The 23,308-nt window shown below is 39.9% G+C and overlaps 1 pseudogene; it reads right to left on the minus strand.

The window, feature by feature from the left end:
* The window catches only part of LOC136713281 (zinc finger protein 345-like), a 61,720-nt pseudogene extending 51,948 nt beyond the window's left edge, over nt 1-9,772 (minus strand).
* Between the last annotated feature and the right edge of the window lie 13,536 nt (nt 9,773-23,308).

Below are 23,308 nucleotides of genomic sequence, written 5' to 3' on the forward strand. Positions count from 1 at the left end.
CCCCACCACCTTCGATGTTGTCTCTCTCTCCTAAACTGTGTGTATTCTTTCAACTTGTAGTCATGTTTCTGTCACTCCTACAACATCATAGTCACTAGCCAGCACTGTGGCTTCTAGGTCTAACATGTTGTTCCTTATACTCCTGGCATTGAGGTACAAACATTTCAGGACTTTCCTACTAACAGTACTAACTAACAGTTTCCCTTTGTTTTTTTTCCTTAGTGGAACATCTCCCATTGTCAGAGCTCCCTGCCCCCCTGGTCCCTAGTTTAAAAGATTCTCAATTACTCTGCAAATGTGCTCTCCCAATTCATTAGCCCCCTTCTGTTTAGATGTAGACTGTCCGGTTTCTACAGGTCCCATCTGTCCTAGAATACAGACCAATGCTCCATAAATCTAAAACCCTCTTCCCTACACCAAGATTTCAACCACATGTTAAACATTTCTAGCTCTTGGGATGTCTTGAAAGGGTGGGCTCACACTTTTCTGCGGTTACGACCTACTGTAACCCAGCAGTCCTATACACTTTCCTAATCTAAGGTCTCAACTCTCCTAGGTTTTGGCGTGCACATCATCTCTCTCATGGGCTGATTGACCAATTCTTCCATATCACTAATACAGCACAGTTCAGTAATCTGAGCCTCAAGATCACAGCATTTGATCTCTAGGACTTCAACATGCTGACAACATTCACAGATGATACAGTGCATCCAGAAAGTATTCACAGCACCTCACTTTTTCCACATTTTGTTATGTTACAGCCTTATTCCAAAATGGATTAAATTCATTATTTTCCTCGAAATTCTACAAACAATACCCCATAATAACAACATGAAAAAAGTTTGTTTGAAATCTTTGCAAATTTATTAAAAATAAAAAACAAAAAATGCACATGTACATAAGTATTCACAGCCTTTGCCATGACACTCAAAATTGAGTTCAGGTGCATCCTGTTTCCACTGATCATCCTTGTGATGTTTCTACAACTTGATTGTAGTCCACCTGTGGTAAATTCAGTTGATTGGACATGATTTGGAAAGGCACACACCTGTCTATATAAGGTCCCACAGTTAACAGTGCATGTCACAGCACAAACCAAGCCATGAAGTCCAAGGAATTGTCTGTAGACCTCCGAGACAGGATTGTATCGAGGCACAGATCTGGGGAAGGGTACAGAAAAACGTCTGCAGCATTGAAGTTCCCAATGAGCACGGTGGCCTCCATCATCCGTAAATGGAAGAAGTCTGGAACCACCAGGACTCTTCCTAGAGCTGGCCGCCTGGTTTGTTTGAAATCTTTGCAAATTTATTAAAAATATAAAACAAAAAAAGCACATGTACATAAGTATTCACCAGCCTTTACTCAATACTTTGTTGAAGCACCTTTGGCACCAATTACAGCCTCAAGTCTTTTTGAGTATGATGCTACAAGCTTGGCACACCCTCCCTGGCCCCCTCCCGACATAGCACAATCGCACCCCCAACTCCAAGTAATTTAGATATAGATATAATTTGAATTAATAGAATAATAAAGTCGGTTTGCATTTTTATGAATTGGAAAGCAATGTAAAATAATGCAGAATGTTTCATTTTCTTTTTATTAGGATGTTTTTTTTTTTTATTATAATAACACTATTTTGTATTATCAGATTATCCGGTGAGCAGACATTCAAATCAAAACTCGACTGTCATAGTGAAGAAATCTATTAAGAACAGATTAAATGCACCACAATAAACCCAGATGTGGTAAATTTACTTGAATCTATACTACTTTACAGTTATGTGACAGTAAATAATACTGTGTGTTTGTGCATATCACATGACAACAACAACAACAACAACAAAACAGTAATAGTAGTCACGCAACACGTGCTGTAATGGGTTGCATTCTGCTGGCTTCATGAAGTCTATTCTGCAGGCTTGTCTGTATTACGTGCTTTTTCGTCAAAATGTAGTTTGACAGCATTTGTTATTTTGCACATTGTTATTTTAATTTAATGTATTAAGTTAAAGTCAGGTAAAACAAAAATCATATTAACCATGACAGTCTGGCAAGTGGTATTTGTTAGTTTTGCATATTTAATAATTAAAGAAAGACTTGTTTGAATTATAATGTCTTTGGTCTTATTTTGTAGCTTCTTTGGAAAAAAACAAGAAATATTGAGATATATATTGTGTATCGCCCCAAAGATTCTAAAAATATAGAGATATAATTTTTAGGTCATATCACCAGCCATAGTTGGATATAAGAATGTTTAAAACTGTCATAAACAGCACCTCAATTGCCACTGTCATGTCAGCAGGCATTGGACCAGACCATTACATTAACCCATAGGGCTAAATTTAAACTATGCAGTAAATGCTTACTGTACAAGTGTGCAAGATGTATTAAGAAACATGCTATGGTAAGAAGAGTATAAAACAAAATATAAACGCTTACACTGATAATTTAAGAAATTAAATGTCTATTCTGAAGAGGCCTTAACCCCACCTTCCAGCACTTTGTGTTGTTCTGCATGTTATTTTCTCTTTATCCAAAATACAGTGCAGTCCATAAATATGTGGACAGTGACACAATTTGTATTGTTTTAGCTCTGTACTACAGCACCTTGGATTTGAAATTAAACAATGACTATGAGGTTAAAGTGAAGACTGTCAGCTGTAATTTGAGGGTATTTACATCCATAAACGGTGAACCGAGTAGGAATTACAGCCCATTTTTATAGATAGTCCCCCATTTTAGGGGATGAAAAATAATTGGACAATAGGCAGCTCAGCTGTTTCTTGGCAATGTGTGTGCCATTGCATCATTACTTCATGCACAAGAGAGCTAACAAAAGGTCTAGGTGTGGCATTTGCATTTGGAGTCTTGCTGTTGGCTCTCAAAATGAGTACCAAAGAAGTGTCAATGCCAGTAAAGCAGGCCATCATGAGGCTGAAAATAAAATCAGAATAAATCAAAGACATAGCCTACACACACTAGGTGTGTCAAAATCAAATGTTTGGTATATTGTTCAGAAGTAAGAACGCACTGGTGAGCTCAGCATACGACCTGGTAGATCATGGAAGAACACTGCAGTGGATGACTGAAGAATGCTTTAAATTGTGAAGAAAATACCCTTTTCAAGTGTTGGACAGATCAAGAACACTCTCCAGGATGTAGGCATAGATGTGTCAAAGAGAAAAGACAACACCAGCATAACCTCAGAGGGTTCACCACAAGATGCAAACTATTGGTAACCACTGGACTGTGTCCACAATTCAGCCCTGGCATTTAAGCCACACCAGTCCCCAGACTCAAACCACAAACAACCTCAACTCCCCACCCCCTACCCCACGCCCACAGGTCTCCTCCAGCCACACACACTGTCAACACGAATTTCAAACGGGGGGTAATGTCACAAACCTGGGAGTATGACAGAATTTCTCAAATTTTAATTTGACCGTTGATAAATAGTCGTTGTAGAGGGAAAATTTACTTTTATTTTCTTTAAATTCCTTATTTGTTTAATGGATCATGTAGGATATATATATATATATATATATATATATATATATATATATTACGTATGAATAATAATAATTATAAATGTTTGATACTGTCAAAAATGTTCCCAGGTTCATTATTTGAAAGCACTCGAGCGCTCTTCCTCCAGAGCACACTGAGAAAAGGCGTCTCCTCAGATGACTTCAGACCGAAGAGCCGCTTAAAGTTCACTTCCAAGACTGTTATTCAAATATTTACATTTACTGTTGTTTAAATGTACTGAAAAGAATGATATTTAATTGTAAAGGTTCTATGTATGACACTTTAACTGTCATTGTCAAAATATCATTTTTAAAATATCAGTGATAGGGTTTTTATTTTCTGTATTGCGGAAAGGCTTCAAGTTAATTTAAATAACAATATATAGCCAGTTGTTTCATTCATTACGTAGTGAATGCATTTCAATTCCTAACTAATTTGTCATAAGTGAAAAACAAGTGTACACATTTCCTTCACATTTTATGTTTCACAATAACCGGTTTCATTCTTAAGTGTGTAGTGTGTAAAGAAGCCACAGAAACAAGTTGTTTATTTGTTTGTATTTCTAGGACACTGAATTAGCCACAAATGTATCTTAATGGCTAGTTGGCTACAGGACAGAAGGGAATTTATAACTCATAACTATTTAAAAAAGTGGTCAATACTGACAATTAAGATTACAGTTATAAGAATTAATATGGCTTGTATTTGTTGAATGCCTTAGTTTACAGTTACAGGTAGAATTGATCCACGTCGTGTCCAGAGGATTCCTGCCATTCAGTTCAGGAACTCAGTCACTGGGAAGCAAGATGTTTGTTGTTTATTCTTTTAAATGTTTCAACAACTATTTGTGAATAAAATTGTTCCTTGTTATTCCTTAATAATGCCTCGGCTGAGTGATTTGAATATACGATCTTACATGTCTTAACGGTCTTGGAGAATTACGTACCCCCAGTACATTACGTTTCCAAGTGGCTACTGCACATTTACTTATTTAATACTAAATGCATTATTTACTTAGGCTTGGATCTGTTCAGCATGTATAAGCCGTCACCTTTTTAAATAACTGAGTGTACTGGATAATACTAATTTTAGAAATACTCTCTCAAGCTTCCCGCATTCATACCTCACCAGGGAGAGAGAAAACGAAACATTGACAAAGTGTGATTGTAGTTCTGCTATACTGCAATATATTTCTACAAGATCAAAAACAGGCTCTAAAGGGGGGTGTCTGCAGGGAGAGTGTGTGTGTCTATGCCAGTAGGGCAGCCCAAAGATGGGAGGGTGGGTTGTTCAGTTGGATTAGGGAGGGATGTTTTTGGGTTATTGTGTCTGTGTGGCTCCCCCCCCCCCCCCCGTCTCTGGGTGGGATATATAAGGGCATGGTGACGTGCCGCTCGGAGAGCTGTAGGAGAGAGCCAAGTACTAAACGAGACCTGTGTGCTGAGATTGAGAGCCAGCATGACAAAGGGGAAAGTGGATGTACCTCTTGTGCTGATCAATAAAGCCCAGTTTTGTTTTGGAAATCTTCGTTTGTATTTGTATTATTTCAACCGTAATCTCCGCTCTGTGTCCCCTTCCACCCCTGCCTCCACTGCCCTCACCCTCTTACCTTCCATTGACAATTTTTCCCATCTGTCAACTGTGCTACCTCCTCTTTGTTCTCCTCCCTCACCTCCTCCCTTGACTCTCTCTGTCCTCTCACGTCTCGTCCTGCCCGTCCCTCCCCTCCTCAGCCTTGGCTCTCTGCTGTTCTCCGCGCAACCCGAACTAGTCTGCGTGCCACCAAACAGAAGTGGAAAAGGACCAAACTCCCAGCTGCCCTCGAAGTCTACCGCTCCCTACTGTCCACATTCTCCTCCTCTCTCACCTCAGGCAAGAAGTCTTACTTCCAATCTCTTTTCGAATCCACTGTCAACAACCCCCGCAAACTCTTCTCCACCTTCTTCTCCCTCCTTGCCCCCCCTCCCCCTCCTCCACCCTCATCTCTCACTGCTGATGATTTCGCCTCCTTCTTCTCCTCCAAGTTTACAGACATCCGCAGGCTCCTCAATACTCTACCCTCATCTCCCATCACACCCAACCTCCCACATGCTGAAGTTTCTGCTCTCCTCCTACATCACAAACCTACGTGTGCCCTGGACCCTCTCCCTTCTTGCCTCTTCTAAGCAACCGCTCCTGATCTTCTCCCCTTCATCTCCTCCCCCCTCTCTGGCTGTTTCCCCTCTGCATTTAAACAAGCTGCTGTCATCCCACTGCTCAAGAAACCAACCCTTGACGCCACCTCTCCTCAGAACTACCACCCTGTCTCCCTACTCCCCTTCCTCTCAAAGACTCTCGAGCAGGCGGTCAACACTCACTCCTTGATCCTCTGCAATCTGGCTTCCTCACAGCTCACTCCACTGAGACGGCTCTCCTGGCAGTCACTGACTCCCTCAGCTGTGCTCGGGTGGCCTCCCTCTCCTCAGTCCTCATCCTCCTTGACCTCTCCGCAGCATTTGACACCATTGATCACCCCATCCTTCTCTCCTGCCTCGCTGACCTTGGAATCTCTGGGACTGCTCTCACCTGGTTCTCCTCCTACCTCAGTGACCGGTCCTACCAAGTGACATGGCAAGGCTCCTCATCCACCCCCCAACCTCTTCTCACAGGCGTTCCCCATGGCTCCATCCTGGGCCCGCTCTTGTTCTCTCTCTACACTTGCTCCCTGGGCCCCCTCTCCTACCACTTCTACACTGATGATGCCCAGATCTTCCCGTCTTTTCCCCCTTCTGACCCTCTCATCCTCTCTCGCATCTCTTCCTGCTTGTCTGCTATTTCCACTTGGATGCACTCACACCACCTCAAGCTCAACCTCTCCAAATCAGATCTCCTGTTTTTCCCCCACTCTTCCTCACCTTTCGCTGACCTCCACATCTCGATCCCCTTGGAATCCACCACACTCTCTCCTTCTTCCGCTTAAAATCTAGGAGTCACCCCTCGATCCTGTGCTCTCCTACACTCAGCACATCACCATGCTGACACGCACCTGTAGATTCTTCCTGAGCAACATACGCCGGATCCGTCCCTTCCTCACCGACTACTCGACTCAGTTGCTCGTCCAGTCACTGGTCCTCTCCCGCTTGGACTACTGCAACTCCCTCCTGGCCGGCCTGCCTGCATCCACTACCCGCCGCTCCAGCTCATCCAGAACTCTGCGGCTTGTTTGGTATTCTCTCTGCCACGATTCGCACACGCTACTCTACTGCTCCGCTCCCTCCACTGGCTCCCGATACCGGCACCCATTCAGTTCAAGACATTGACCCTCACCTACCGCTGTCTCGACTGCACTGCACCAAGCTACCTTCAGTCACTCGTCTCTCCATACATCCCCTCCAGATCACTGCGCTCCTCCAGTGCCAGAAGACTAACTCTACCTCCTCTCCACTCTCCTTCCTCCAGAGCCCGCTCCTTCTCATCCCTGGCCCCTAAATGGTGGAACGACCTGCCCACCGAAGTCAAAACAGCCGAGTCCTTGACCTCATTCCAGCACTTACTCAAGACGCATCTTTTCCGACAGTACTAGTCCTTTTATCCCTGCTAGATAGCACTTCACAGTTTGTATTATGCTTCTTCCGTTCTTGATTGTTTTCCTCCTTGCTCCTTTCCCATAACCCCTGACTGTAAATTGTAAATTGTAATTTGTAAAATGTATTATTTGGAATTGCTATGTTTTAGTTAAATTGAATTTGTAATGATTGATGCCTTGTACTTGCTGTATTTTTGCACTTATGTTGTAAGTATAATATTATATAATATATAATAAGTATAATATAATAATAATAATAATAATAATAATAATAATAATAACCACGACCTCAAAAGTGGAGGTCGTTACAATATTATTATTATACCCAATAATAAAAATAAAAATGGTTAAATTACAATGAACTCACAGAGTTAGTATGGACCTGCATTCTAAACATGAGATCATCTACAGCATGCTGCTTTCAGTTCTATGCATTTGATGCATTAAACCTAATAAATAACGCATAATAAATAGAATTTACGTTATTTAAATGATCCCAGAAAACACGTGTTCCTCCGTGATATACCAGTGTATTAGTGTAATCATATATTTTCAAAATACATTGTTTAAATGTAATCTGGTCCAATGCCTGCTGACACAACAGTGGCAATTGTTGTCCTTTTTATTACGATGTCGAAGTTATATACAACAACAACAAAGTAATGGGCTGTATACAAATCAAATGTTTAATTTAGATAGTGTGGCATCTGAAGTGTGGTTTAGTATTGTAACGCTTACAGGGGTTTACAAGGAGGATCCCTAACTCATCATTGCGGGTGCAACAACAAATTGTTTAATTTATTATGACTGCAGCACATACAGGCCTCGGGGAATGAACACACTCTGACTCGTTCTTCCTACTCCTTTCATCTTGTATCCCCTCTCCCCGTGCTCCTCCCCAACGCACCGCACACCATTAACCCTTTATTGGGTGCGGTGGCATGCTTCAGTATTTAAACATTTTCCATTTATATGAACATTTTACATTTCATTATATAAAAAAAATGATTTGATTGTCACGTGCGGAACCTCTGAATGTTTGTAAAAACATTCAAAGGTCTCTGGAGACCAAACGAACCTTCGAACCTTTGGAGACAGCCCTAGCGGCAATGCATTTTCAGTACGCAAACTAGCTTAGTAAACAGAGTAATCAAAGATCTATTGAAACAAGATAGTCAACTCCAGTCTTGGAGACCCAATGCATTATGGGACTGCAAGGAGTTTCGTTGGTGCTTTTCTCCCAATCCATGTAACAGAAAACCAATGTATGTGTGCAATCCCAGTTCCCTAAATAGTTCCCCCAGATAACACTATTTTACTTTAGAAGGGGACCCTCTCTAATTTCAGTTGGACCTAAAATGGTTTTGGGGAGTTTCTTTAAATTACTAGAAAGGAATGTTTGGAATGTACACAATGCAATGTCAGACACAAAACTATGGCATAGAGGACACCACTTTGGGTTTGTATTCCCAGTTCCACAAATTGCTCCCCAGCATAAACCTACTGTGCTTTAGAAGGGAGCAGGAATGGTTTGGGAGACTTTCTTTAAAATACTATAAAGCAAACCTTGGAACACTCACAATGCAATTTAAGTCAATAAATAGTGTCACGGGGGTACCAGTTTGGGTGTGTATTCCCAGTTCCACAAATGGCTCCCCAGAATAACACTGTTGTACTTTAAAAGGGAACCCTGTCTAGTATCAATGGGACCAAAAAGTATGTTTTCGACTTCCTTTTAAACATTATAAAGCAAGCCTTTGAAATCTACTCTCATTAATAGACCAAATGAAAACAATAGGGACACCAGTTTGGGTGTCTATTCACAGTTCCAGAAATAGCATGAAGCTATTATAGCACTATTGTACCTTAATGCTATACTTTTACAACATCTGTAAAATTGTAGAAAATGTGTGCATTATTATTGTTATTGTTGTTATGGATTTACATGGTGTATTACAATATTTTAAATTAAAACAAGTTGCTGAAAGCCCAAGACAAAGTATGTTTCTGTTTTGGAGGCGTTTGTCCAGACCCCCCGCAGCGTTTCTGTCAGCCGCAGTGTGCGCGCGCACAGATCGGCTCGCTTTCTTCCTCATCCCTTCTGTGCAACCGAACCCGCCCGAAAAAATTGGATTTGTTTTGGTTGATAATGCCGCTGCAGCACTTCAACTATTTCGGTGAAAGTTTTGTCTTTCGTGTTGTCGGGTGCAAGTACATGTTTAAGCAGTCCGTGTGCTTCAGATCCTGGTCACACAAAAGTGCACTTACACGTGTGTCGTCCATCACATGCGCAGTCAGCTGTAGTTCGACCTCTCGATATCAGATTCAGAATCTTCTCTCTCCTCTCTAAACCCGATTTACTGTTGCGCACACATACATGTATATATATATATATATATATACACACACACACACACACACACACAGGCGCTGTGCTACACACACTGCCGTCCCACCGCAATTCTACCGGTTCATAAGGTTCCTACCTATAACTATTTTACACAATAGTCGTCTTGGGTCAATTGCAACGATATGAAAGCAGCGTACTAACTGGAGTGATCGCGTAGTTAGTAAGCAACTCAGTACTAAACTAGTGAGCAGGTTAAATACGAATGAAGTTGGAGGCTGGAGTTGGTCCCCAGCTGCGGGTTAAAGCAGGGCTGCGTCCCAAATCGCACACTCTCTCCCGACACCCTTCGACAAGTGTACACTTTGCGTGACGTTGTGCTGACGTCACAGAGTGTGCACTCGAGTGAGGGGGGTGGAGGTGAAGCTAAAAGCGCTCAATGGGACTCAGCGCCAGCATTCAGCGCCTTTGTCTGAAAAAGTACCTACGCAGTCTTTTCTTGTCATGTCTCTGTATTCAATTATAGTATTAATAATAATAATTTTGAAATACACTGTTCGTTAATAGCACCTCCTAGTTTTACAGGATACTACTTCAGTAATTCATTAAATGATAGTTTCCAAAACATGTGTTGGTTTAACTTTCTAATCGTATATTTAAATCATGATTATATAACCATTTTATTTTATCAATCTATGTATTATTTCCTTGATACATAATTTATCAATTTCTACAACTGTCTAGCTAGCATTACATTACATTTATATACACTCGCCGCTGCTATATTTTCCCAGTTGACTTGTCTCCGCCTTTAACGCAAAGGCTTCTGGGACTTCAGCGCTCAAACTCTTCCGCATAAGTGCGCTCTTCTGTTCCCTCCGCTGAAGGAGCATTGAAGGACAAACAGCGCGATTAGGCTCCTTCACTCGCCCCCTAAGGCTTTGGCACAGCGATTAATATGGCCACCGGAGTACTTCCGCCCCGCAAGGCAGCCCAGGTCTCCCGCACCTCAGCTCACTGCTGCGGGACACGGACCCGTTTGCACTGGTTTTCTGGACCCTAAAGTATCTGCTGCCAGTCTTGGCCGTAAGCGTCCGTCTCGCCCACTAAGGAAATAGCTTGACTGTATAGACTGTGAAGAGAAACACATAAATACACATCAGCTACATTATGAAGTGCCGTGTGGCATCACGAATAAATTACAGTTGTATTACCAACATGGAGTGAAGTCCACATACAGAAACAATTATTGCTTACAGTTAATATCCGAGTGTAATATAAACTTACCGAACACGGATTTTACAGGACCGGTGCAGTGCCGTGACAAGTTAAACAAAATGAAGGATTTTATTAATATTTTATGAACAACCTGATGGTGTCTCAGCCTGTCATTCTGTGAAGGTTGTGCAGGTATTTGTACTACAGCTCCACAGAGACAATCAGTGTGAAGGGAACACGATTCAGTTAACGTGTGCCCATTTACAAGTTAAATGAATGAATAAATAAATACAGCAGAACTGGGTTTCCCTCTAAAAAACATTAAGGACTGGTTTAATAAATGCGTCCATAAGTCCATAAATGCCATGACTGAAATGTGCACACTTTAGTTAAAATATAACCTGCTATATTGTAGCTGGTGTTACTGTGTGTTTATTCTTGAAACGTGTGTAGCCTATGTTGTGTTGCACTGGGCGTCTGCTAAGTAAATTAAACATAATACCGAAAAACAAGTGTCGTTTGCAGTTACAAATCTTTAGTAAGAGTAATAACAAGGGAGTCGTTAAGCTGTGTACTAGCGCATATTGTGATGATGATTACAACAACAACAACAACAACAATAATAATAAATATCAAATCCTATGTTTTAGTGTTGTACACACTCTTTGAAGAAATGGTTCTATATAGATCCCCAAAAGGTTCTATGTGATGATACATATATGGCACCCTAAATGGATCTATATAGAACCATAAGGGGGCCATAAGGGGTTCTTTCTACTGAACCCAAATGGTTCTGAATGGAACCTTTTAGGGTGCCATTCCTGTATCATGTCATAGAACCATTGGTTACCATCTATATCCTTATGATCCCTTTGACATTTCTGGGGTAATAAGAAACGCTTTAATATACCTCATATTAAACCTTAGTGGAACTTATTTATAGAAGTGTTTATATAAGATATGCATACGTGTTGCATAGATGTCCTGCACGGTCAACTTCAACTTCTTCAGCTCACTGTGACCCTGTATTGGATGAAGTGGTTATTGAAATGGATAGATAACCAGACTTATATAAACATTCAACATTGTTTTTATTTGTTAAATAGTGGGAAACATATATACATATAAAATATATTAAAATAAATACAAGTACATTTACTATTACATTTCATTACATAAAAAAATGCTTATAAAAATCTTCCTGTTCATATATACATAAACATTGCTTTTTTAATATTGTAAAAAGTTAACTACTAGCAAATAATGATTATATATATATATAAAATAATACAAATGAGTAGATTTATTAAAACTATGCTTGAAACTATTTAATTACATACAAAAAACGTCATGTATCAAAAAATGTTCTTATATGTCAATAAATATTTGGTATTTCATATTGTTAAAAAATGAACTACTAGCAAACAATGATTTAATATATAAATATACACACAAAAAAAATAAGATTGATAAAACAGTTGACATTTATATTTAATTACATACAACCAAAAACAAAAAGCTTTGAACAAAGAACAATTCTTTGTTCATATGTAACATATACATTTTGAATACATTTTGTGAATTGGATACCTGAAATAAATATTAATATAATCATTACTAAAATGGAATTATCAATGATGACGCGTAGTGCCATAATTTCATATTAAATAGGTGTGTAGAATAAATAATGTTTGTTAAAGTAATGTAATAAGCCTCTGTATTGTTCTGATGTCATATACATTAATATATTGAAAATAATACTGGTAAACCTGCATTTTAATATCACCATCCCTCTCCAATAGAGAATAATAAATATAGGTTACTTATACATTGGTGTATCTTACCATGTGCTTTGCAATGTCATCAAAAAGCACTTGAATTAATGTTGCACACAAGTGAGACTTCTTTCCTTTTAAATTATTGATCCTTCCTCTGTAAAGCGTCAAGTACTTCTGGTGGGAATTCTGGTGGGAATACAAACATTTCGAGAGCGAATAAAACGATTCTTAAAAATAGTCGTCACAAAACTATAACTGAATAGTTTTCGATACCTGCCCAGGATCAACACGATCAGCCAGTTTCTAAGAAAAATCTAATTCTAGTAACATCACGTACCGTTTTAATGCTAGAAAATAGACTGTATCCATTTTCTGAATAATGTTTGGTTACATAATTACGCCTGTAAAATAAATCTCACCAACATCTTGTAACTTAGTATTAACTTAAAGTCAGTCCGCATATGATCACTTTTCATTTAATACGTTATCCATAGATAGATAAACAAGATATTGACGTAATGTGTATTGAAAGGGAGTTTACATAGTCGATATTCTAGCTAATTAAGTAACTTAATTTAACCATGTTAATACAAATTATAATTAAAAAAAACTGAAATATAACGCTATTCATACTTACCTAATTTCTAATAATTACCTAATTAGAAACTTCACTCACCGGCAGCTTCGCGCAAATTCTGTTGACAGCTCTCGTCCATCCGCAGCGAAACCCATCTGGACCAATGAGAGCAGGGCAGCTGCGGCAGTCTGCGCACGGGTCTATATAGCGCCTCTCACAGCCAGTGGTTCTATAAATATGGGCAAAGCAGCCTTCTGTGCCATATACAACCCCGAAGAACCATTTTTTCTAAGAGTGAGTATGGAAGTTTTCTTACGGTAAGTCTGAATAAAATGTCAATACACGTTAGCGCTTCCTAATATTTCTTAACAGAAACGTATTTATTACGCTGTCTCCAATCATGTCAAGCAGAAAGAATAAAATAGACACAAAAATCATTTCCACGTCAGGCTATAGTATGAGGGCCCGTTTAGGAAATAATTCAAACTTTTTGTGCACACTCGTATGAATTGAATACAGTAGGAAACGCTCTCACTCATCCATATGAAATGCACGCACATGGGACTTGTATTTTATATGAACTGTATCTTTTTCCTATGCACTTTTGTAATTTTGAACTTGTAATTGTATTGTTTTTATCTGTAATTTTATACTGTATTGAACTTTTAAAATGTTCTTATATTATGTAAGTCGCCATGGTAGAGTTGCCACCTTTTGATTTGTGAATATCAGGACACTAGGACAAAAAAAAAAAAAAAAAAACATTCGGGGTTAGGGTGGCGGATCAAACCATATTTGCAAATATACTATGTTAACAGTTGTAGGACTCCCTGTTGCCTCTCTTGCCTATATTTGACCTGACGCAGACGCACTCCCTGACCCTGACGCAGTTGCACTCACTCTGAACTCCTTTGTCTGCTGCTGTCCTTTTCAACTTTAAATACAGATATTTTACCTTAATGTGTAAACATATACTGTCTAATTATAATCTATTATAAAATCTAATCATATGTAAAAAGGTGTACTCCCTTTAGGAATGAAAACATGATTAGATGTATTATAATAGATTATAAACAACTTTTTAACTTAATGAATTTGGGCAACCCAACACTGAAATTTCTCACCTCTTTTTCCATGTATATTTCTCATCCCTTTTTGCTGCCTGCAGAAGTCCCTGCTGTCCCTCAATGAATGCTTTAAACTCCAAGCATGATAATTGAAAGTTTAATCTAACTTGAAGTTCTGCTTTGACCAACCCCACTGACATCCTGTACCTTTTGTCTGACCAGACATCCTCCATATGGCTAAATACACACTCAGCATAGGCGTTACTGACTGGGACAGACAAAACAAAGGATACCACTTTGAGCAATTCAGTTGCTGCTTTCTCCTTCTTGAACAAAAATGCCCATTTCTTGTCTGGTGCTAGTTCTTCTGGGATGCTTTCAAATACATCATTCAGTACAGTGTAGTCGTGATACAGTTTGTCTTCGTCAATGCCCAGAGCTAATTTGGCGACCAATCGCTCGAGTGTATCCCATCCCATGGGACCACTCAGTCGCAGACAGCTAGCGTTAGACATAACTGGCTCATCAAAATCAAAGTTAGCCTCTAGGTATAGAACAGCCTTTTCAAAGAAGCTGTCGGCCAGTGTTGCGAACTCCGTTTGTTCTACTGCACTTAAGTTTTCGGAATGCTTGCTTCGTTTACTGCCATAAAATCTGTCTGCACGACGTGAGATTAATTGGCTGTGCAATCGGCTAATTACTCCGTGAACATCCAGTAGAATAGCCCTTTCATTTTCCAACTTCCGAATTGCGTTGTCAAATCCCTGCATGATGTTGTGCATAAGCAACAGGAAACATTCAGACACTGTCGCATCATCCTCATCACTGCTGTCGGCAGCATCAGCACCACTTCTGCACATAACCTTACCATGTTTGTGTGATGTCATACAACCACCTCTCGGTGAAGTCGCGGCTGTTCAGTTCCACACGAGTTTACTAGTTGGAATTCCGACATTCAGTGGCATTCCAGTGCACTTTTCCTAGTAGCAATTTGGAAAATCCGACTTTCCGAGTTGTCTGGACCCCAGCATAAGTAATTCTGCACAGAATCTGCAAAATCCCACCAATCCCATTGACTAAAGTCTGCATGACGTGAACGCAGCCCATGTAAACCCTCTGATCTAGTGATGCATTCTGTGCATGGTAGTTTTCTGTAGGAAGTCTGCTTACAAGGATGGAGCCGGAGGTTTGTGTCACGTTCCCACAGATTGCTGTGCCGGTTGCGATTTGCTACACTGTCTGACGTCATATGCAGCAGCTTGAAGAACGCCTTTCTTCACAAACCCTGCAGAAATCAATTACGGTTACAACTTTATTGTGCATCATAGATTTACATTATATTTGTTAAAATAATTAATGTCATCATTGAATAAAGCATCGACAATGCTGAAGTGTCCATCTAGAATTCTATATCTATGGTGTTGACAATGCTTTTCACGGCTTCATTGTGTGGTGATAAGTTGTCATTCACCTCTGCTAACAAGGGGGCAGCAGTAGTTTCAATTCAGCTTAAGATGTCCCTCTTAATTTGTGTATCTTCTCTTTTGTGTCTCATCCATAGCTAGCCTCACACAGCATATTTTCTGAGATGCTCTTTGCTGCTACGATTCCAAAAAAGCCCTTGATTAAATCCCACAGTTACTCATAGAAGTTGTATTCTTTTCAGCTCTTTAATCTCACCCCTTTTTATCCATGGTCACATGCTCTTGAGTGGTGTGCTGATTCACAGAAAGTGGACACAGTTGGCTGATGGGTCTCTGGTGCCAATCGTATAACAAAAGGTTGGTTAAAAAGGTTAAAATCACAGTATTTACTTTTGGTACTTGAGTAAACTTGAAAGTAGATACTTTTTTTACTTTGACCCAAGTATTGTTTGAATGCGAGACTTTTGAATGGAGTATTTTTACTTTTATTCAAGTGTAACTTCTGACTACTTTTTACACCACTGCTTGTAGACCAGGTTAGTGGAAGTGACAGTTAGTACTCTCATCATGCTAAGAAACCTAAATTCCTGACATAGTCATGGCTGTTTCTGTTTGCAGAGTACAGATAAAGTGATACCGACAGCGTTTGTTTGCAGTGAAGTGTGCCGGCTGAGCGAACCTCACTGACTTAGAGTTAGTCAGGGGTTCAACTCAAAAAATACTTGTTCATCAAGTCTTGTTATCTGTTCTGTCTTGCTGTACCTGTACCTGTATACTGTGCTCTATATTCTGGACCCTGTAAATAATCACATTTAACCTGAATTGTCTTAGTTCCAGTCACTTGGTTCCATTTTCTTGCATAATTGGCGAGCCAGTGGCAGACAAAAAGAGTGGACATTTGGAAACGGGGATCCCGAAGTTGCTGTACAAGAAAACGCAATCTACATTCTCTGAAGTTGCAGTACATCAAAAAGGACACTTTGTTTCAGCACTACACTTATTTTTGATGAACCAGGGAAACATGAAGAATCTCTGTAAGTATAAGTTTCAATTGTTTGCACCTTAAACACTGTAGAGAAAAAAATACGGGAAACACCTGTGGAAGGAAAGTTAGAAATTCTCTCTCATACCTGTTTTTCTCTCTTCTATACTTAAGATAGATAAGGTCAAGCTAGAAGGTCAGGACAGAAGGTAGTTTGATTTCTGTTTGTTATTTACGATGAGAATCTTGGAGACAATGTCAAACAGTATGATTTAAGTGTCTGCTCCCTAATCCATGTGTTGATCTATGAACTCTGTCCTATAATGATATATATTCTGCTTAGCTAACTCTCTAAGATAATATAGTAATGACTTTCTGATTGTAACCAGATCTTTAATTTTGTGTATAAAAGCCTCTGACTTTGAAAATGAAGGCAGAGCGACTTTGGGATCTTCTTGATTCACTGTTCCACTCCACGCTGCGTGTATTAAAGGCATTGCAACTAACACTCCAACCTGATTGAAGATGATTGTTCTTCCACACACCCAAACTAAGCATCAACTGCACTAAGGTTTCTCCCGCAGCACTAAGGGATCAATCGGGTGCTGAAAAAAAAAAAAAACTGTTTGTGTACGTGTTTGTGTATTTATATTCAGCACTGAAAAAACAAAACTATTTGGTTGCAATTGTGATGCGTCTGAGAAGACAGGGAGTAAATAATATAGAAAGAAGTGGGGAGTGTATTCAAGACTAAAGGCATGACAATAATACATCTTATCAAGATTAAATGGGATGTGCATTTGTAGGGGAACTGGGCTTGTTAAAAAGTACCAGCAGGGTATCCAACATTTTATCCTGCGTCCTTGAGATAAACCACCATGCAGGTAGGTTGTATAATTGGTGTGATATTCTCAGAACCTGCAAGGATGGAGTGGGGCATAAATTATGGAGCAAGGCACTCCAAAGAAGGATCCTATAGATCAGCATGTAAGGACAGGAATGAGAAGTGTAAAAACAAGAGGTCAGACATGCTAATGTCTTGCATGCCTTGCTGCAGTTACAGAGTTATAATTCTTCAGAAAGGGAGTGAAGAAAGCACAAAGACGTAATAGAAACTTTGATGAAAAAATAATGTATAGATGGAGAGTGAAATTGCAGCAGGAAGGGCTGAAATTTGAGAGCACAGATCATTATGTTACAACAAGATCTGGAGGCAACTTCAAAAAAAGACTGCAGAGACCAGTCAGGCTGCCCATGCTGACCCCTGTCTGCTGCCGAAAGCGCCTACAATGGGCATGTGAGCATCAGAACTGGACCATGGAGCAATGGAAGAAGGTGGCCTGGTCTGATGAATCACAAGTTCAAGGTGTTGACTTGGCCTCCAAATTCCCCAGATCTCAATCCAATCGAGCATCTGTGGGATGTGCTGGACAAACAAGTCCGATCCGATCCATGGAGGCCCCACCTCGCAACTTACAGGACTTAAAGGATCTGCTGCTAACGTCTTGGTGCCAGATACCACAGCACACCTTCAGAGGTCTAGTGGAGTCCATGCCTCGACGGGTCAGGGTTGTTTTGGCGGCAAAAGGGGGACCTACACAATATTAGGCAGGTGGTCATAATCTTATGGCTTATCGGTGTACATAAACAAGAAAAATATGAATAAAACAAACTTTACACAATAAATTATATAAATCGGTATCCACATATGTTAGCAGACATTTGAAATGGCTCTGTTTCTAGCATTACAGCTGTGCACATTAATGCAGTAAACGCGCTTCCCTTTCAAATCGAAAGACAGCCATTACCGAATGGTTCCGACCTGCAAATCAGTGAAAACATGTAGCAAAGCTGCCCAATAAGGGCCGTGCTGGCAGGAGAAAGACCCGCCCCTGGCATCTGTGAAAAGTCTCCTCCTGACTGCAGCTGCCTGCCATTTCTTCTTTCACCTTGCCAGTGATACAGCTTAGTTTCATTTTCGCTTTGCGTGTGAAGAAGTGTGCTCACCTGCTCTTTGGAGGGAGTTTGGATTGCTTGGAGTATTATTATTATTATTATTATTATTATTATTATTATTATTATTATTAAGTATGAATTAAGTAAGTATGAAGTTTAAGATGTGGCTGTTTACCATTCCACAAAAATGTGGAGATAACAGATTGTACTTTAGTGCAATATTTAGTAGGGGATGGAAGTGTAGGCATTGAACTGATAAAGTTGACATGTAGCAATACGTTCATTTTTGTTGTAGAAATATGGGCTTGTATTGTATTGGGAAGTTGCATCCATCTATCTAAATTCTACTAAGTATTTCATTATTGTTAGATACTACAGTCATGTGTAAGGTGGGTACATTTCCACACCAAGATATGTCAAATGCCTAACCACCAGTTAGTGAATAATGCCTATTATTCCTGAATTTAAGGGTAATAAAGCTGATTTAGACCAGTTATTCTTGTAACCTGAAAGTGCACTAAAATTGACAAAAAAGTATCCGAGGTAGTGATTGGGGAATATTCTCAAACAATAATAGTACATCATCTGCTTAAAGTGAAATGTGGTATTGTGTGTTTGTGATGCTAATAGGAACAAGATGCAGATTGCCGAATTGCCTGTGCAAGGTGCTCCAGTGATATGGCAAAGAGGAGTGGAGAGAGTGGGCATCCCTGCTGAGTTCCTATAGAGATTAAATACTGTGGAAAAAATTTGGTACCTGAGAGTACCATCGCTGAGGGGTTTGCATATAACATTTTAATCATGTTGATGAAGTCAGTGCCCAACCCCATATGTTCTAATACAGACCAGAGATAATCCCACTCTACCCGATCAAAAGCCATCTCAGCATCCAAAGCAGAACTGTGCATTAAGTTTTGTTGTCCATGGTGACATGGATAACATGCAGTAGACAGCGGATGTTATCTGTTGCCAGTCTGGTTCTAATAAATCCTGTTTGATCACGATTAATCAATTTGGTCATGTGAACCTTGAGTCTATGTGCAAGCACCTTGGCATACAGTTTAACATCAGAATTTATCAAAGACAGGGGGTGATAACTGGTACATGAAGGTAATGAAACCTTTTACTCCATCCCATAAAAGGTGATGATCCCTGAATGAACTGCAATTAAAGGCAAGAAACTCATCACATTTTGCTTGAAATTAAGTATGAAACAATTCATTCTGCAGTAAAGTGCAATTAAAGTGCCATCTGGTTGCCTTGGTTGGAAAATCAGGAAGTAATAGGCAAGAGAACATCACGCTGTGATCTGATAAAATAATTGGTAAAATATCAACAACGTGCAGTTGAGAAATGAGAGATTTTGAGGTCAGAATAAAGTCAATCCTAGAGAAGGATTTATGTCTAGAAGAAAAAGTAAAGTCCTTAGCAGATAGATTGAGTATTCGCCAAGCATCAACTAAACGGAGGTCAAGTGTAAATCTCCTTAGGGCTGCAGATGCAGCCTTTTGGGATCTGCCTTGCTGCAGTGATGATCTGTCTATAGCTGGATTAAAAACTGAATTAATATCAGTGCCTATAATTAAACTATATTCAGAGAGGAGATCTGATAACAATTTGGTCAATGAGCTGAAGAAATCAGTGTCAAATATCATAGGGGCATAAACCGAAACAAATGCATTTTTTTTTACCCACACTAGTTTTGAAAAATGCTCTTCTGCCATCTTCATCACCATCCATGCCTAAAACTGTAAACTGCGAATTGCAGCGCAATAAAACCAATGACCCATGCTTCTTGTGAAGTGAAGAAAAAGCAGCTACGTATTAATGTTGGTTAGCAAATCTATTAATATCTTGCTGATGAGACTTGTATCATGGCAACAACTATTTTTTTCCTTTATGAAAATTCAAGACAACTAATATGCTTGTTGGGAATATTTAAGCCTTGCACATTCCAGGACAATATTTTAATATTACTGACTTTATTAGTTATGGGTATCAGAGAAGACATTTGCAAAATAATGTGTGGTCCATGCAAGGAAACTTAAAGAATGGAAGCATGACCAGTGGCGGTTCTAGACCATTTTAGCTGGGGGGCCATGGCCGGGGCAAGTGTTTTGGGGGGGCCATCATCATCACCGCGGTTAGCCGAATTAACGGGGGGTGCTGACGGTGTTTTGTCCGCGGTGATAGCGGGTGGGGGGCTGGCGGTGTTTTGTCCGCGGTGCTGGTGAGGGAGGCAGCGGGGGGGCAACCACTACCCTTGCCCCCCTGTAGATCCGCCCATGAGCACGACATTCTGACCCTATAAAAAGACCAACGATAAATACTGAAGACTCTGTATAGGAAAATTGAAGAAAGCGTTTTGTGATAATTATATAATGTTTTATATTAACACTAGCATTAGAAGTAGTTTGTATACAGACTGAGCAGATTAGCTTTAGCAGGCTAAGCAAAAGGTCAACAAGGTTGATTTGTTAGAAACTCCTGTCAGTAATAAAAGATCACACAGTGCCGAAATAGCCTACTGCTGTCTGCTGAAAATTTGTTTATGACTTAATCGTTTCTCCAGATTGTTTTGTTTTGACTTCTCCACTTATTTCCGAGACGGTTCTACAAATACCATTGTGTGGTTATGGTAACAAAGAACAAAAACACTACTGGGGTCTGTAGAACCGTCTCAGAAATAAGTGGAGAAGTCGTGGAGATAAAGCAAATAGAACTTTAATCAAGCCGGCTCGGAAGCCCCACGTCAGGAAATTCCTTCAGTGAGGACTTAATGTTTACAAACATGAGTGCAGCTTTATAGGAAAGTGACGTGAAATCTTATGGTCGTTCATCCAATCAGAAGATACAGGTCCAGGTCCGTTTATGATCTGTCCTCCCGTGAAGAGGTGATGGATCCAAAAAACAGATGTCTGTCTTTGATGTGCACTAGGAAGATGCGATCCCACGGTCGTCATTTACCAACTGTCAATCGCTCATCGCTCGGATTGACGTTAGAATAATGTCATTGTTACAATGTCAGAATCTGATGTCATTCCAACTTTCACCTACAACCAGTATAGGTTGAGCAAAATCTGACTTCTGTATAGCATTATTATGTCAATCATATCAATGTCTGACTTCCATCCATCCATCTTCAAAACCACTTATCCATGTGGGTTACAGGGGACGCCAGAGCCAATCCCAGCAAACATAGGGCGCAAGGCAGGAACACACCCATGATGGGAGGCCAGTCCATCACTGGGCACACACACAGGGCAATTCAGCATGGCCAATTAACCTAACCTGCATGTCTTTGGACAGTGGGAGGAAACCAGAGCACCTGGAGGAAACCCATGTGGACATGAGGAGAACATGCAAACTCCACACAGACAGATACCCTGAGCTGAGACTTGAATGCAGGACCTCTGGAGCTGTGAGGGAGCAGTACTAATCACTGCACCACCATGCCAAGTCTGACTTTAAGTTCCTAACTTAAACAATGCTATTAGTACACCACTTGCAGTATATAGTTGAAATAACACAAGGCTTTTGTAGAAAGAAACTGAATTCAAATCATACTTTAATACAATTTTGTATTAACAGTAAACTTAACAATAAAATCAAAATAAAAACATGTAATTTAGCTAGGCAAGTAGTTCTCAACCCTGATCCTGGAGGACCTGCACAGTAGCGCAGGTAGAGAGCCAGGGGTGCAGGTGGAGGTCAGGGGCGCTGCTATACCCTGTTTAGGGGGGCTTTATTTTCTCTCAGCCCCCCTAAAAATAATACCAGAATGAAGAAGTAACTCCGCAAAACACTGTCAGAACCCCCCCGCTCTGACACCAGAAAAAACATTGTCAGCCAACTGTGTAGAACTATGCAGAACTGCACAGAATTGTGATTCACGAGCACGACCATACTTCACTCACATGAGAAAGGTACCATGAAATCTCCCTGCCAGGAATCAACCATTAATGCATTCTGTTTGGCCGTGAGGAATTGAATTACGATTGGCTCTCATTCCTGCCCTGCTATTGGCTGCTTGAATCACCTTCTGTTTAAAATGTTTTTGGTGGACTCTGCTACATCATTAGACTGCTAGCGGGTAGACAAAGATTATAAACTGCCATTTTAGACAAAAGTAGTTAATTACATTTGTAATCATGCTAAAAACATTAACATGATTGTACACACCAACATACATTTTGTATATTATCCTTCATTAAACTACATGGAATATTACTGCTTTAAAATAACCTACAAAAATAAATGGCGATTAGCTATCATCTGGGGAATGTAACATCCAACGTTTCTCTGATGAATTATATTTTTGACTTGCTTTGGATGGAAGCTATCAACCAGAGCTTTTAACAAGAAACAAAAAACTTCCAGTTTGCAATATTTTCTGCAGGTCTTTTGGAAAGTAACCGATACCTAATGTTGTGAACTGTTTATTCTGTGTGTGTTTAGCATTACTTGTAAATATCTGTGTGGAGTCTGCATGTTCTCCCTGTGTTTTCTCCCATTCCTCCATTTTCCTCCCACTGTCCAAAGCCGCTATGGACAATGTGATGTGCAATACTAAATCAAATACTAACACCATATTCACAATATGATCCTATAAATATCCTGTGTCTTTCTTAAGGGAGAACCTGGATTTGAACATTCACATTTAATAATAAAGACAGAGCTGGAAATGCTACCACTGAGCTATACCACCTTCAGCTGTAAATAGCTCTTCAACATTTCATAATGAAGACAAATATCAAAAGACACCCATGTGAAGGAATCACATTCCTAATCCCATTCAACAACAATGACAATAGTACAATGAACTGCATGAATTACCACATTCCAATCATTACTGCATATTTTCAT

This window comes from Amia ocellicauda, chromosome 2 (assembly GCF_036373705.1).
Source record: "Amia ocellicauda isolate fAmiCal2 chromosome 2, fAmiCal2.hap1, whole genome shotgun sequence".
Classification (NCBI taxonomy): Eukaryota; Metazoa; Chordata; class Actinopteri; order Amiiformes; family Amiidae; genus Amia; species Amia ocellicauda.